General features: G+C 40.1%; 1 protein-coding gene across 2 annotated transcripts in view; it reads left to right on the top strand.

Moving 5' to 3' along the window:
• Positions 1-17,316, top strand: part of LOC126249061 (exonuclease 1) — a 170,326-nt gene that overhangs the window by 141,848 nt on the left and 11,162 nt on the right. The window lies entirely within an intron of this gene.

Raw genomic sequence — 17,316 nt, 5'->3', positions numbered from 1 at the left:
AATGCCTCGCTCCTCCGATTGTCCCTAGTGGAAGTCAGTGCCTTGGTGGTCACCGGAAATCGTTGCGGCCATTAGAGACTGTAGCTTGCTCGCCAGGTTTCGAGAGGGTGCATTTCTGGATGAGGTATCGAATATATTGCTTCCCCCTACTTATACCTCCTGAGGAGATCACGAATGTAAAATTAGAGAGATTCGAGCGCACACGGAGGCTTTCAGACAGTCGTTCTTCCCACGAACCATACACGACTGGAACAGAAAAGGGAGGTAATGGCAGTGGCACGTAAAGTGCCCTCCGCCACAACCTGTTGGGTGGCTTGCGGAGTATAAATGTAGATGTAGATGTAGGTGGGCCCTCCAATGTCATAAGTGTCAGCCCTCCCTGAGGAACCTTAATGCCTTCAAATGGCCCCGAGCACAGGTTCGCCTCTTCATCAAGCGAAGGAAGCACGAGTGTTTGGAACGTTATGTCTTCACCATTGGAACATGAACCTCTCCCTCCCAGGTTTGGACCAAGCTCCACCAACTTTACGGTTATCAGAACCCAGCAGGTGTATCTGGAATTTCCAAATATATAGCTGTATCTGCTGATCTAGACATAATTGCAGAGCACCTTGTTGAGCATTACACTCGCATCTCTGCATCAGAGAATTACCACTTCACCTTTCGTCTCCTCAAACAGAGGGTGGAGAGACAACACCTCTCTTTTGCTCCACACCACCCTGAGCCTTATATGCTCCCTTCAGCGAGTGGGAATTTCTCAGTGCCCTTGCCGACTGTCCTGACACATCCCCTGTCCCAGATCGCATCCATTCGCAAATGTTAAAACATCTGTCATTGGATTCCCAATGCTGCTTCCTTGCTGTCTTCAACCTCATTTGAAGCGATGGTGAATTCCCATAGCAATGGTGGGAAAGTGTAGTCATTCCAGTGCCAAAGCCCGGCAAGAACCTACTAGATGTTGACGTGAGCCTAAAAGCTCTCAACCAGTGCTTCCCTAGGACGCTCAGTGACCTTCATTTGGACCCCAGGACATGTCGGGATAGCGGGCAATGAACTTGCTGACCGCCTGGCCAAACAGGCCACCAGTAAACCATCTCTGGAGATTGACCTACCAGAGCAAAGTTTTCGCGATAGGGGATACTGAATGGTGCACCCTGTGTACACCAAATAAACTCCGTGGTATCAAGGAGACGATGAATGTGTGGCGGTGATCCATGCAAGCCACTTGCAGAGAATCTGTTGTCCTTTGCCGGCTCTGCATTGGCCATACATGGTTAACACATGGTTACCTTGTCCGTAGCAAGGACCCACCTCAGTGTCGCTGTGGGTCCCTTCTGACTGTCATCTTCATATTGCTGGACTGCCCAATTTTAGCTGCTCTGCGGTGGATTTTTTATCTCCCCAGCACCCTGCCTTCTGTATTGGGCAACAATGCCTCAACAGCAGATTTAGTTTTACGTTTTATTCGTGAGGGGAGGGGGGGGGGAGGTTTATCGTACCATCTAAGGGTGGGCATTTGGCCCTATCTCCGAAGCCTCCACCCTCCCTCCATTTTTAACTCTTGTCACCCTTTCTTTACATTTGTTTGTCTTTGTGTTCGTCTTTTCCCTACATGTGTTCATCTTGCTTTGTCTTTTTGGGGTGGACATTTTTGTGTGTCGCAGAGTGGCTGGCTCATCCTCTTTTATTCTTGTGATCAGCCAGCCCAGACCATCTGCTCTGTTGTTTTAATACCTCCTCCTACTTTTCCTTATGGTGTATGTTTTCCCCGTTTTTTGTCCTTTCCATTCATTTTCTGTTTAGGTGTGGTTCCCCATTCCTTTTTCCCCTTTTACTTTCTCAAACGTACATTGGGTGTTGTTTTATATTGAACCTCGTTTCTGTCAGGAAAAAGAGACTGATGACCCTGTAGTTTGGTCCCTTTATACTCCAAACCAACCAACTAAAATGGAGACATTGCTGGGAAAAGTGTGTGACTAGGGGAGGGGAGTACTTTGAAGGGGACAAGGGTCAATAATTTGCAAAATTAATAATAAGGTTTGAAAAAATAAAGTATTGTTATTTTCTGAACAGTCGTTTTACATCAGATCCCAGTTACTAGTGTCACAGAATAAGATGCATTTGTTTTTGTAATTTGGCAATATTAATATCATATTATTTGTTAGCCCTTCTTTCAGTTTTTCAAATGTGGCTGGCCAGTCAGTTGTCCACTGGGATTTCACACCTTTTTCATAACAAATGACAATAGTTTAACAATGTCAGCAAAACCTCTTGACAGTTTTTCTGCAATAATTACATAGGACTAAAAGTGACAAGCTGGTTTGTTGCTTGTGACAGCAAGCAATTGCAGAGAACATGTATCAGTCTTAGGCCAGTCTCCATGCCATTTTGACTATCACATGACCTAAATATTCTATCTCTGTGGACACAAAATGGCACATTTCAGTATTTAATGGTAAATTTACCAAACACAACCTCTTAAAGACTTCATCCAGTCGCTGCACATCCTCTAGAGTGTCAGAAAACACAACAGTATTGTCTAACTAGACTGACATAGTTTTAATTCCCGTAGTACTCCATCCAACAGTATCTGCAACATGGCTGGTGCACTCTTAAGCCCAAATGGCATTAGTTGATACTGGTAGTGTCCCCAAGGAATGACAAATGCAGTCTTTGGCCATTCTTTTGCAAACACTTCAATACGGTGATATCCACTCTTTAATCTATCATGAAGGAGTATTTACACCGACCGAGGTTTTCCAGTGTTTCTGTTATGTTCAGTACAGGCTATGCATCCATCACGTTCTTGTGTTCAGATATTGGTAATAGCAACAAAACCTGTATTTCTTCACACTGTCAGATGAGTTCTTTGGCACAGGTGCACGTCATGGAGTATCACTTTCCTCAATAACACCATCCTCAACTTTGATGGCTGAATTCTGCCAATATCAGCTGCAAGTACAGTATTCTGTATGGCTCCTTGCAGACCAGAGGTTATCCCCCACTGGAATTTTATGCTGGGTCACAGGTGGGTCTGATAATTGTCTACTAGGATTGAACAAATCTGTGAATCATATTAACAGAGTTTCCATAATTGTCCTATCTTTTCCTTGTAAATGTTTTACTTCCTCACATAATTCAGATGCATCAATGGTGTGTTTGTGGCAAAGGTCTCCACTTGACCTGCCTAAGTTGTCCTCATCTAGAGCATCCAAATTGACAATCGATAATTCCTTTGGCAGCTCCACTTTGTCAGAGCCAGAATTATCCACGCTCACTGAAACTTCGTAATCCCCATTTACTTGCTGCACATGTGCCACACTGCTACATACAAAACAATGTGAAATGTACAATTGGTCATTATGTTCCAGTGGCTCTATTACACGTAACATATTGTTCAGTAAGTCAGTATCTACAATCGCCCACATTCACCTAGAGCATCTTTCCCTTACCCATCAGTACTTCATCATGCAAATTGAGCTTCAATGAATGTTTGTGCAGTTTACTTGGCTGCTCCTTCATGATCGGCAAGCTTGCAACAATGTATCATTTGTGGCACTCATTCCCAGGCACAAAAATTTCCCACTAAATTAGTTAGTGTGCTGTGAAAGATTAATTTCTGCTTGATGCCTATTCAGATAATTCAGCACTAGAGATGCGCAGTACCCGTCCCAACATGAGCAATACTTCCATATATTCCCAGAAATTTCTTGTTGCAGTCCAGAAGTTGAACAACAATGATGCCACATCATTAACCTATACTACACATAATCTATATTGTGGAGAATTCAGTCTCTTCTTATCCAGGGGGTCCAGACTAGGTACCTGTGTCCACTAAGCATTTGTATACCATTCTGTTTGCCATGCCCACCAAGTAGCACTCTGCCTCTGCACATACATTCGTAACATTATGCTTTGCTGGAAGTACTGTCCCAGGTTGGAGGAATTCCCATTGGCAGTGAACAAACCCTTACGTGATGCTGTCCACTTTGATTTCTGTTTGACAATCTCACACCCAATGTCCACCACCTCACATTAATAGAATTGCAATTGGTGGCATTGTTTCAGAACGTGGTACACACCTATAGTATTTCACTTCTGAGGGAAAACACTCCATTTATCCTGCACCCAAGTCGCTATGCCTACTTCTGCTAGTTGCGTAGCAACCTGAATGGCAGTAGCCAAATCCTTTGGATTCTTCATCTTATTCAACATATATGGTGGTAGACCTCTCAAAAACACATCTCGTGCTCTGTGTTCTGTCTCTTTCAGATTCAGTTTTATCCGTCTTCTCATTCTGTGTTAACTCTTATGTTTGTACATTGATTTTTCCTGATCCTCTCTAAGAATGCTTCCACTGATTCGTTTCCTATCTGCGACATCCCATTAAGTTGTTCCCTGAAGAATCACACTATTCCACTTGTGGTAACACTGATAGAGACCCTTCTTAAGTTGTTCAAATGTGCATGCCTCATTCAACCTCTCATGATACATGACGTATGTCTCTGCCTCACCCGCTAACTGTAACTTGGTCATGTGGAAACGTTCCTCGCCTGGCCGAATACCCGGAAAAGGAGCAGCTTCAAGGTTCTCAGTAAAGGCTGACACATCCTCAGTTGGTTTACCTGAAAAAGGAACCATGAGACTAGCCACAGTGGGATCCACAGAAGGAACAGACACGCTTCATGAAGCTTTTGCCTGTACCGTCCAAGCTAGTTCACCATGCTTATTCTCATTCATTACCATTAAAGTAACCATCTCCTTTGTAATGCGGCATTCTTCGATAGTTCAGTCATCAGTTTCACGAATGTTTCAGCTGCTTTTTGCCTCATCACTGCTCATGTTTCTGGCATTTGTACAACCTCTGTCTAGGAATAGAACACTCTTAAACTACACCACGTAACAGCCAAGCAAGGACAGCTACCAGTAACAGTCGGACAGAGAGGTAGCAGAAAAATGATATTAAATCTTATGACAAATTGTAGCCCATCGAGACACTGAGCACCAATGTGCCTCGTGCCCACAACTTCAGCAGGTCCCACATCTGGCTTGTAATGCCTGCACACACACAGCAAAAGCGTGACCACCAAATTACAACATTGACACCTCACCGGCCATAATTAGCACTCTCGACAATTTCCTCTAAAAGTCAACAATTGCACAGGTTCTTGTGGCTTCCCAAACTGTGCCTACAAATTCCTATGCACCTCGGCCCTATCTGTCATGATCGAATACAAGAACAACATAAAAAGGCCTCCAAAAATGTAAAACCTACTCACCAAGCTCGTACCACTGAAACCACAAGCCAGAGCTGGTGATGGCATCACAGCCAATGCATCCTCTTGATAAATGGCAGCAGCCAACATTGCAGTAGTCACTTCTGACACTAGATTGTTGGGGCTGAGAGGTGAGCCCGACAGTGATGTAGGAAATGGCTGTACAAAGATCAGGATGAAGCACCACTTCCTTCATCAGGACATGGATTGAGAATGGTGATGGGACTGGAATCGAGTGGCAGGCCACTCGTAAAGCATCCCAGAATGAATTTTACTTTTATTCGTGTTATGTACAGAGGTGGGGTCACTGCTGGAGTGGTGGCCATCAGCCTCAAGATGACATTGTGAACTGCAGAAACTTAGCAAGCCACTGTCAGCAGGACCGACTGGGCAGCGGTGTCCGTAGAGTGTCAACCACTGTCCAGCAGGACGGCAGTTGCTGAAAGTGACTGCATGCTGTGGTCAATGAAAGGCAGCCCATGCCAGTTTGCTTGCTCGCCTTTGGCCGCAGAATACCAGATTATATACCATGGGAAAACAGACACTTTTATTTGTCATTCTGTTTTACACGTCCAGCTCCATAGGACCAAATTGAAGAGCAAATTCCATGGTCATGGAATGGGTCAATACATGAAATTAACATAAACAAAATAAAATGTAGAGGAATCCTATGCAAATTAAAAGTTGCGAGTATCTATTATCATAATTGATGATATAACACAGGAATTAGCTTAATTTTTCCAGGAACTCCCCGACAGAATAGACGGAATGATCCATGAGGAAATTCTTTGGTTTAGACTTGAATGTGCGAGCATTACTGCTAAGGTATTGTAATTCCTGTGGCTCTCTATTGAAGATTGATGCAGCAGAGTAATTCATGTCTGTGCATAAGAGTCAAGGAGGTGTGATCCAAATGCAGATTGGATTCTGCGTAGTATTATCTAATTGAAAGCTGAGCGGTCCCAGCACCAACCCCTGAAGGCACCTCCTACTTAACTATGCCCCAATCAGACATTGTGTCATAGCTGGTTTTTTTACTGTGGAGAACACCTGTGTGTTCTTAAAGCATGAGAGCTACTTCTCTTATTTCATAATGGTCCAACTTATGCACTAATATTTTGTGAACCACACAATCAAACACCATAGTTAAATCAAAGAAGATGCCTAGCATTTGCAACTTCTTGATTAATCCATCCATCACCTCACCGAGAAAAGAGAATATAGTGTTTTCAGTTGCTAAGCCTCTTCTGAAAACATACTGTATGTTTGACGGCAACTTATATGAACCAAAATGATCAATTACGCATATCTATGAAACCTTTTCAAAAACTTTTGCAAATACCAATGGCATAGAAACAGATCTAAAATTGCCTATGTTATACCTTTCTCCTTTTTTATAAAGCAGTTTTACTATTCTGTACTTAAATCATTCAGGAAACTGCCTATTCCTTAAGGAAGAATTACAAATATGGGTAAATACTATGCTAACATATGCAGCGAAGTGATTCATTGTCCTGCTAGACACCCTATCAGATCCATGAGAGTTCTTAGTTTTCAGTGAGTTAATTATTGACACGATCTTCCCTTTGCCAGTATCATGGAGGTGTATTTCAGATAGAAGTCTTGAAAAGCATTCCCCATAGAAACTAAGTTTTGTTTAATTCACCTGCTGTATTCAGAAAGTGGTCGTTAAATACTGTGCATATATCTGACTTATCACTAACAAAAACATTTTTACTAAGTATCTTTGACCTTGCGCCATTGGCCAAACACTTTCTTTGTAACTGCCCAAATGATTTTAATTTTATCCTAAGGATTAATTACTGTATTTGCATACCACATGCGTTTTGCCTTTCTGTGACATTTTTTTAAGCACTTTACAATACTGTTTGTAATGGACTACAGCAGCTTGATTGTTACTATCCATAATGTTTTGATATAATTCCCATTTTGTTCTACATGATATCCTTTTCACATTAGTCAGACACCCAGGTTGCCTGTTAGTGCCAGTATCGTGTTTCAAACATTCTGACGGAAAGGAGCTTTCATAGAGCAAGAGAGAAATGTTCAGGAAAGCATTACACAATTTTCTATGTTATCTGCACTATAAGCTTTTTTCCACTTTTGCTGTTTAATGTAGTTTAAAAAAGTCTATTGCCACTGGATTAACTTTTCCGAATAATATGTTATGATATTTAACGTGTATGTGCACAAATTCCTTTTAATGTTAACATTTGTGAATCACAGTCTGAAAGGCCATTTACCCTTTTACTAACAGACTGTCCCTATAGTAATGAAGAACGAACAAAAATGTGGTTGGAGAGAATACATTCTGCATCAGATAATGTGAATTCAGGAGCTCTTCCTACTTTTCCTTACACAATCACTTTTAAAATTAATATTAAAGTCACCAACAACTAATTTTTGGTACTTTTTTTCACGTGAACCAAGAACACTCTCTAGCTTGGAACAGAAACATCCTGAAGTCAGAGTTATGGGACCTATAAGTAAATATAATTAAAAATTCAATTCCACTAAATTCAGCAGCCCCTGCACAATATTCACTGACCTGTTCAGTACAGTGCTTTCACATGTCACTAGATTCAAATGGAATACCTTTTTCAAGTATATGGCCAAGGGTTGAGGAAAACCCAATCCAGTGGGTTAATTTGGGTTTTCTCATGTTGACAATTAAATGGTTAAATTTAAATTCTTATAATTAATTTCTTCCAAAAAATAGCTCAGTCTTACAACTAATTTATTCTTAATATGTAGAAACTGTAACAGAGCACTTTGAAGAAGTCCCTGCCAACATAAGTGAAATGTTAGATAATTGATAAAGATGCCACTCATCTTCTTCTCAAACAATTGTCGGAGGTTTGTAGAGTCCTGGACCTTCTTCAGTCAGACTGCACAAATATTGCACAAGTTGTCAAGCCATGGTCCAATCTTGTAGAAAGTCGTAATGTGGAACCCCATAAGAAAGTAATAAAAAACACAAGGAACTAGCACTAGAACCATTTCACTATCTTGCTGATATGCTAGATCCAAGATTCAGAGGGACAGTTAACTGCCAAACAAGAAAAAAGTGGCTCATAGAGATGCATTCAGAGTGGATTGCAAGTTTTATGTCTTTTAGGATTGCAACTTCCTGTCAGAAAGGTCACAGTTCATAGTAATAGACGGAAAGTCATCGAGTAAAACGGAAGTAATATCTGGTGTTCCCCAAGGAAGTGTTATAGGCCCTCTGTTGTTCCTGATCTATATTAACCATATAGGAGGCAATCTAAGTAGCTGTCTTAGATTGTTTGCAGATGATGCACTCATTTACCATCTTGTAAAGTCATCAGATGACCAAAACAAATTGGAAAATGATTTAGATAAGATATCTGTATGGTGCGAAAAGTGGCAATTGACCCTGAATAAAGAACAGTTTGAAGTTATTCACATGAGTGCTAAAAGAAATCCACTAAATTTTGATTATGCAATTAGTCACATGAATCTGAAGGCTGTAAATTCAACTAAATTCTTAGGGATTACAGTTATAAATAACCTAAATTGGAACGACCAAATAGATAATGTTGTGGGTAGAGCAAACCAAGGACTGCGATTCATTGGCAGAACACTTAGAAGGTGCAACAGGTCTACTAAAGAGATTGTTTACACCACACTTGTCCACCCTATTGTGGAGTATTGCTGTGTGGTGTGGGATCCGCATCAGGTGGGACTGACGGATGACATCGAAAAAGCTCAAAGAAGGGCAGCGTGTTTTGTATTATCGTGAAATAGGGGAGATAGTGTCATAGACATGATACATGAATTGGAGTGCCAATCATTAAAACAAAGGCGTTTTTCGTTGCAACAGGATCTTCTCATGAAATTTTGGTCACCTTTTCTCCTCTAATTGTGAAAACATTCTGTTGGCACCCACCTGCATAGGGAGAAATGATCATCATGATAAAATAAGAGAAACCAAGGCTCGCACAGAAAAATTTAAGTGCTCATTTTCACTGTTCGATTGTGGAACAGTAAAGAGACAGCGTGAAGGTGGTTCATTGAACCCTCTGCCAGGCAGTTTATTGTGAATAGCAGAGTAATCATGTAGATGTAGATTCTGATTATTTTCCTGCCACCCTCTTTTCTGATGCAGTTGTAACACAGTTGCATCCAAGTAAGTGGTGGAAGACACACAGTTGGAAACAACAAAAAAATGAAACTTACTAACTAATAGGACTTACTGCTTTCATGAAAAGTCTCACTTCTCGTCCTCCCAGTGCTTTGTCCATTGAGAGAATCTTCTCCGCCTACGGGCTTGTTTGGTCAAAATTAATAAATAATTTAGGAGCGAAAATAGCTGAGAAATTAGTGAAGAAATATAAATTTCTGTGTGTTTCTAAAGGACTAAATTGTGCTTTACAGTCATTATGATTATACATGTAATGAAAGTCTTTTTGTCTGGAAGTTAAATGTTATTTAACTGTGTTTCTCATGTGACAAAAATAGTTAAAACACAATAACCACACATATTATAAAAAAGTGTGTGTGTGTGTGTGTGTGTGTGTGTGTGTGTGTGTGTGCGCTACTGTCTGGAAAGAATTGCTATGGGGTAAGAACAACCTAGATATCAAAGTGGCATAGGTAGGGATGAAGAAGAAATGTAGCCCATGATGTACGAATGCCCAGACTTTGTTCCTGGAGTATTTGAGAATGAGAACACTTAGTAATTTGCAACGAACTTTACACATAATTTCGAACCCTTACAAAAATTTTTCTCACTGAAAAACCACCAACGTCCCTCCACCCCCCCCCCTCCCCCCCACCCACCCTCACACCCCGAAATGGTGAAAGGAAGGAAGTTTATTGCTCACAACAGTTTTGCTGTTCATGCAGTAAAACTACCACATCTGCATGATGTTTTAATTTATTACTTCTTTACTACTAACTGTATTGAAGACACATTTGCCACTTGATGTTCATGCAAAATTTTATCATTGTATGACACACAGTTCAGGAGAAATGGTGTCATGAACATTGAACTGCATGAAAATCAAACTGCAGGGCGAAATTTGCTAGAGATACAGGTGAAATATGTGTACAAATATGTGTGAAATAAATGAAATATCTGAAATATATGTAAAATATGTAATGTGTATCCAGGCAAAGCCATGAGTAAAAAACTACTACTAAACCCCTAGAGCATATCAGCTAAACCTGGTACACGCATTACTTACTAACTGAAAAGAAATACTGTGGGGATAAGAGCCAGCAACATCGTATTGGGATGGGGGTGATCATATGGAGAGAGAATCAAGAGCGGTTTTTTTTTTTTTTTTTTTTTTTTTTTTTTTTATTGACTTTACTGCAATATATAAGAAACATGAAATTTTTCATTGGTTCTCAATCTTTTTGTGAAGTTAATGGCAAAATTTAGAAGAATTTGTACTTAACAGTTTTCTTACGGTCTATTTGTATGGAGTCTCACTCATACTAAACATCACATATAACTTGCTGTACACTTTAAACATCGAAAATATCTTGCATTTTTTAAAAAAAATAAAAACAAAACAGTTACTGAGATATTCCTACAAATAGTTGACAGATAACATTATAGGTCTTCCGTAGAGTATGATATGCTTTTGTACAGTGATTATTTATCTTAACAAGTTAAATAATAATTTACTTATATCGATTTTACAATTGTGCTTATTTCTATGTGTTACTATTTTTATTTAAGTATACTATCGAAATATTTGAAGAAATTCACTGATACACTTTCAAGTTTTTCGTTTAATATTTTATCTTCATTTTTTCTTTAATGTGAATATATCTCCAGTGCCCTGAAAATGTGTTCTAGCAGCAGCATAGCAAAACTTATAAAGCCTAATGCAGAATAACTCTGGTTAAAAACTGACATAAGGCAGTCACACAAGGAGGAGGAGTTACTAAACAGAAAGCTTTCAACATGCAGATAGGAGCAGGAAACAACATGGAACCCACAGTTTATGACAGCATAAGCAAGCATATCTAAGACATAGTCAACAACAAGTACTTGACACTTGACAATTTGCCACAGACATAAAAAGACATAAAATCCTATACATCCCATGGTGAACTCTACAAATAGCCCAGCACACAAACTGTCACAAAAACTGAATAACATAGTGATGAAAAAATTATACATAAGAAGCAATATATTCCATTAAAAGAACTGCATGATACTAGCTAAAGAACTAAGAACCAGAAAGCTCCTCAAGATGCTCAGTTTACATCACTTGATATCACCGATCTTTACTCAAACATACCCGTACAAGAAGCTGTAACAGTAATACAAAAGAACCTTATAAAACCCAAGAAAATTTCATACACAGAAATTGTTGAATTTATGGAACTCCTGTAGCTAACTCTAAGTTAAGACTACTTTTCTTTTAATCGCAAAAATCAAACAATGGAAAATCCAGGATGGAATGTAACAATATTATGAAAAGGAAAGTTTCTACTCACCATATAGCCGAGATGCTGAGTTGCAGATAGGCACAATGAAAAGTCTCAGACAGTTATAGCTTTCAGCCGTTAAGGCCTTCGTCAACAAAAAGGCAGACACACGCGTGCGAGCAAACTTGCCCCCCCCCCCCCCCACACACACACACTTGCAATCGCAGCTCACACACACGACTGCAGTCTCAGGCAACTGAAACCTCACTGTGAGCAGCAGAACCAGGACATGATGGGAATGGCAACTGGGTAGGGGTAAGGAGGAGGCTGGAGTGGGGAAGGGGAGGAGGAACAATAGTGTGGTGGGGATGGCAGGCAGCGATATGCTGCAGGTTAGACTGGGGGTTGGTGAGAGGTGGGGAGGGGAGGGGGAAGTTGTGGAAAAGGAGATAAATTAATAGACTGGGTGTAGTGATGGAATGACGGCTGTGTAGTGCTGGACTGGGAACAGGGAAGGGGATGGATGGGTGAGGACAGTGACTAACGAAGGCTGAGGCCAGGAGGGTTATGGGAATGTAGGATGTAGTGCAGGGAAAGTTCCCACCTGCTGAATTCATAAAAGCTGATGTTCGTGGGAAGGATCAATATGGCACAGGCTGTGAAGCAATAATTGAAATGAAGGATATGACATACTGATAAACACACTCACATATAACACCCTTCTCAAAGCTGTAATGGTACAAGATAATCCAATGTGAATATAAGTCCACTTCTAATTACTTTTAGAGTAAGTATTACCAAAACCAATTATTAAAAAAGTATTTGAAACCTAAAACTGTTTAAAAAACTGGAGAGTGGTGTGAATAGCAGTCTGCCACCTGTGACGTCATACCAAAGGTGTGTCCAAAGCATAGCCCCCAAAATGATCAACATAGGAGGCATTTGTTTGCTTTAGGCTGAGGCCAGTGATGAGGTGGTCCACAAGGAGTGAAGCAACAGGGTGGCCAGTCAGCAACCATTCCAGACTCAAACACATATCTTGTCTGGGAGGTAGTCGTCCAGTAGGTGATTCGGCTGTGTGAAGATGCCAGGTAGCCCATATACAACCTTCTGCTCTGACAGATGCATGTAGCTTTTGAAACCTAAGTACAGAGTAGGTGACTAGCTGCATCACTTTGCAATGTGAACAGTCTTTGTCTCGAATTTAGAGGTTGACACTGGTCGTGTAGTTTGACCTCACTTACACACCTGGATGCTGTTTGAGAACATCTGAGCACACTGATAGGGAGTGTCTAATTCAAGTACTATTTATGTGAACCAGGTCAGCTAATGTTTTTCTCTCACCATCATCTTAGCCCAGAAACCAAAACAAGGTAACCTGCTTGCTCGCAACCATGAAGCAGTAGTGGCTTCTCATCCATTCAGCTTTTGTGCATACCCTGTTGTACCTGTAGTTGAAAGATGTCTCAACTTCACTTTTGAGAAGTGGTGGAAGACCTATTTTTTGGCACTGGTGTGCTGAATAAATACCCTTGCACTCTGCATATATCTTCTTACTTCACGCTATATAGACACCATGATAATAGCACCTCACTCCTTATCCCATCAATTTGCTGCATTGGTGCCAAGCTGTACAATGCTCCAGACTAAGTTGTGATGTAACATTTCATTTCATCTAATCAAAACTTGCCTGCTACTGTACTGGAGTGCGGGATTTGTCTAGGCCTTTTTGGCGGCATAGGATACCTCTTCATAAGTAACTACATAATTTCTATTTGAAAATTTACACGAGGCATTGTATCTCCATTTCTGTGGTAAAGTATCCAGACATTGTCTACAGTGGCATTCAATAATCAACTGAAACTATTACAGTTATTTATGCTCAACTGATTCACAGTTTGATCCATTCAATAAGTTCCACCCATGTCTTTGTTGTATTTCGTCAGGATGGAAGGTCAGGGAACAACAGTGTGTTTCCTCGACTCCTAAGGATATCTTTTAAAATTAGTTACTTAATTCACACTAGTTGTATTTCAAAATGGTAGAGAGCAGCAATCAGACGTCATTTCTGTTCTAACTGTATTAAAGCAAATCCAGGTTTTGGCTACTAAAACCTTTAGTCCTTAATGAACTGTGACAGGAGTCCAAACAACAGGTATAGACATACTAGGACATGTATAACAACTCTGAAATATGGCCCAAAATCTGTATCTGCTTTAATAAAGTTAGAATGGAAACAACTACAGACTGATGCTCTCTACCATTTTGAAAGTCATATCATAGGCGTTGAGCACATTCGACTTTCCTAGTGGAAGGTAATTTGACAAAGGAGTTGTCATGCCAATTACACAGGAACAAATAATATTCCTTGTGTGTGGTGGAATGAATAGTAGCACTTTCTTCTTTTTGCATTTCCTTCTTCTGTGGAAGGGAGCAGTTTTGGGGGATATGATTCTCACAGAATCCCTGCCCCAGAAGAATAAACAATTAAACAGCAGTAGGAATAATAGACGAACATGTAAAAATTATTCTCATTAATTCTTAGAAGCACTTTTATGTAACACCGAAAATTCAGGATTTGTCCCTGCAGTACAAATAATGTTGCATAAATTTAAGTAAATGGTATGTGATTGTAGGTGTGTTAAGGAACTGTTCACTGTTTTTGAACCTGAATGATTAAAGTATTTTAATTGTTGTACTAACCATATTCTAAATACATGGCTGTATTCAAAATGTTTTAAATTCAGTTTTCAGTTGCCACAGCAGTCAGTCAGTACTGTTAGGGTCTTCCAAGACCTTTCAGACAGAGTTTAGCTTAGTTTAGTTTTAGTGTTCCCAGTACTGGACTGATTCTCACAGTGACTAATAGGGGAATGAAGAAGAAAAAAAGTTGAACAATCCTTAAATAAGTATAACAAGGTTATAGAAGTTCATTGTTGTTCAAAAAATCAGTAAAAATCTAGTCGTGTCATGTGCACCATTAATGTTATGCTGTGAACTAATGGGTTAATCACCATGAGGAAAAGAAATGATAGATTGATGTATCATAAAAGGCAGACTGCTGTGACCTTGAAAGGCTGACATCCATCATACATACTTGTGTAGTGATCAAGGTGTGATGTGGTTAACTGTTATCAAAATTGATGCCAACTTAGGGCAAAAAAGTTATCACAATCTTCAGAGGCAACAAAAAGTTGGCAAGTAGCCATGTGACATGTTCAGAGTTTTTGTATGTGTACCATGTTAGGTTTGTGACATGTTCATATAGCAAGAACCAAGGAATCTTTTGCCTGTGCATGAATGCACATCTTCTTTTCCATTATTGTGACATTTTTTAATACTGGCTGTATCTATGTAGAAATCTCTTGAATATACTAATTTAAGTGAGACATTAGTTAAGAATGGACATATATTCGAAATGAATAGGGCTGTCCCCCTCCAATGTTCCAGAATTATGTTTACCATAGTGTCCTTAAATCTCATCATACATTCTAGTTCGACTGACCTAGCAACTAGTCTCCAAAGTGCTTGATGGCGGTGACGTGATTTGGCTGTAATCTTTCTTCCTTATAAAATTATGAATCAGTATTTCCTAATCTTGAGTGCGTTTAGACTCACCAAATATTGTCATTCTGTATGCCAGCCAACTTCATAAGGACATGAAAGTCAGTGTTACGTAATGTGTGCTTGACACTGCCACACACATCTGTTAATGAACCTATCAGTGGACATATTACTAGATCAAATGCAACAAAATAATCCTTTTCCAGTCGAGGGTTATGCTTCATCCTTAATAACCTCGAGTTTGGCAGAAAATTAAGCCCTATTTTTTTCCCTCCCTTCTTTCCTTCCAGTCGCACAGTCAAAAGCTCTTGCGTTGTCCTTTCTTATTTTTCAATTTACATATGTGCTGCAGTACAGTAATCAAAAAGAGACCCTGCACAGTTTCAGTTAGTTGAACATGATTCACTGATTACATAATGTATACATTCTTGAGAAATCGTATTGGTTAAGGGTTTGCAAATTATGATCATTAACCAGTAGATCAGTATTTCACTGAAGGCCAGATGTGAGTGTGTAAAAGCCTCTTCCATTCTGTTGTGTTATGCCTGCTGCAGACACTGTTCAACCACGCCTGAATTGCAGCACCCAGTCATTTCTCAATGTTTCTCCAGTTATCTTTCATTCATATATTTTTTTGTCACGTATTGTTTCACCTGTGGCAAAGATTTGTTATTGTGAAAAATAACAAACCATACCATGTTTCAGAAACCACATGCAGCTTTACGGGCCCAGATACACAGGCGATCGAAGGGAGATGAGTACTTACAAATTCCGTACCGCGTAAAGCAGTGTATTTTTGAAGCCAACCTCCAGGTTGAGGACAGCTTTACAAGGCCATTATGCCTGATTTATATGCTTTTGAAAGTTCTTTTCCATATTCTGCTCCAGAGATACCAAGTGAGATGCCATTCGGGAACTGCTACACTATTTTCTTGAATTTTACTCTGTAGAATTAAAGATGTTAAGGGTATTAAGTAATATTTTCAGAGATTATTAAGAGTATGCCCTAATCCCCATCCCTGTTATCATTTTCTCTTCAAAGATTTGGCAAGTGACTTTTGAACTTACCATCTGCTACCTCAAAGCATTTAACAGGCAATATATGATTACTGTTTTCAATTATTCAGGTGATTTCATGAGAATGGAAAACAAAAAAACATTCAGTGATTCTAAATGGGGATCTTCTGTTTTATTTTCACTTGACTATGGGATGGTGATTTCAACCAGTTCCATATTTTTTTAAGAGACACAAACTTCCAGATTGTTTTCACAGATATGTACATTATGTGTTATAAAATAAGTGTAAGGTTATTGAAACTTCCTGGCAGATTAAAACTGTGTGCCCGACCGAGACTCGAACTCGGGACCTTTGCCTTTTGCGGTCAAGTGCTCTACCATCTGAGCTACCAAAGCACGACTCACACCCGGTCCTCACAGCTTTACTTCTGCCAGTATCTCGTCTCCTACCTTCCAAACTTTACAGAAGTTCTCCTGCAAGGTTCGCAGGAGAGCTTCTGTAAAGTTTGGAAGGTAGGAGACGAGATACTGGCAGAAGTAAAGCTGTGAGGACCGGGCGTGAGTCGTGCTTTGGTAGCTCAGATGGTAGAGCACTTGCCCGCGAAAGGCAAAGGTCCCGAGTTTGAGTCTCGGTCGGGCACACAGTTTTAATCTGCCAGGAAGTTTCATATCAGTGCACACTCCGCTGCAGAGTGAAAATCTTATTCTGTAAGGTTATAGTTATAACTTCAAGTTGAACAAATATATTTCAAGGACGATGCAATACATGAGTCACAGATCAAGTAAACAGAGTAAGATGTGTGTCACTTTACCAGTCAAAACATAAACTGAGTCCGAGTATAGTGGCCGCTGGCTGGCTGGCCACTTAGGTGGCGCTGCTGCTGCATGGCTGGCAGACAGCGCCGCATGTAGAGGACACGCGTAACTGTGCGGCGGCACTTTGAAAGATCGGCGAGTCACAACAGTTATAAGTGGTTGTTTAAATTTTTGCAGACTGTAGTGGTAGTGTCCATGAAGATGTAAACAT

The sequence above is a fragment of the Schistocerca nitens genome, chromosome 3 (assembly GCF_023898315.1).
Source record: "Schistocerca nitens isolate TAMUIC-IGC-003100 chromosome 3, iqSchNite1.1, whole genome shotgun sequence".
Classification (NCBI taxonomy): Eukaryota; Metazoa; Arthropoda; class Insecta; order Orthoptera; family Acrididae; genus Schistocerca; species Schistocerca nitens.
Note: the sequence above shows the minus strand (reverse complement) of the source record. Positions and strands in the feature narration are given on the sequence as shown.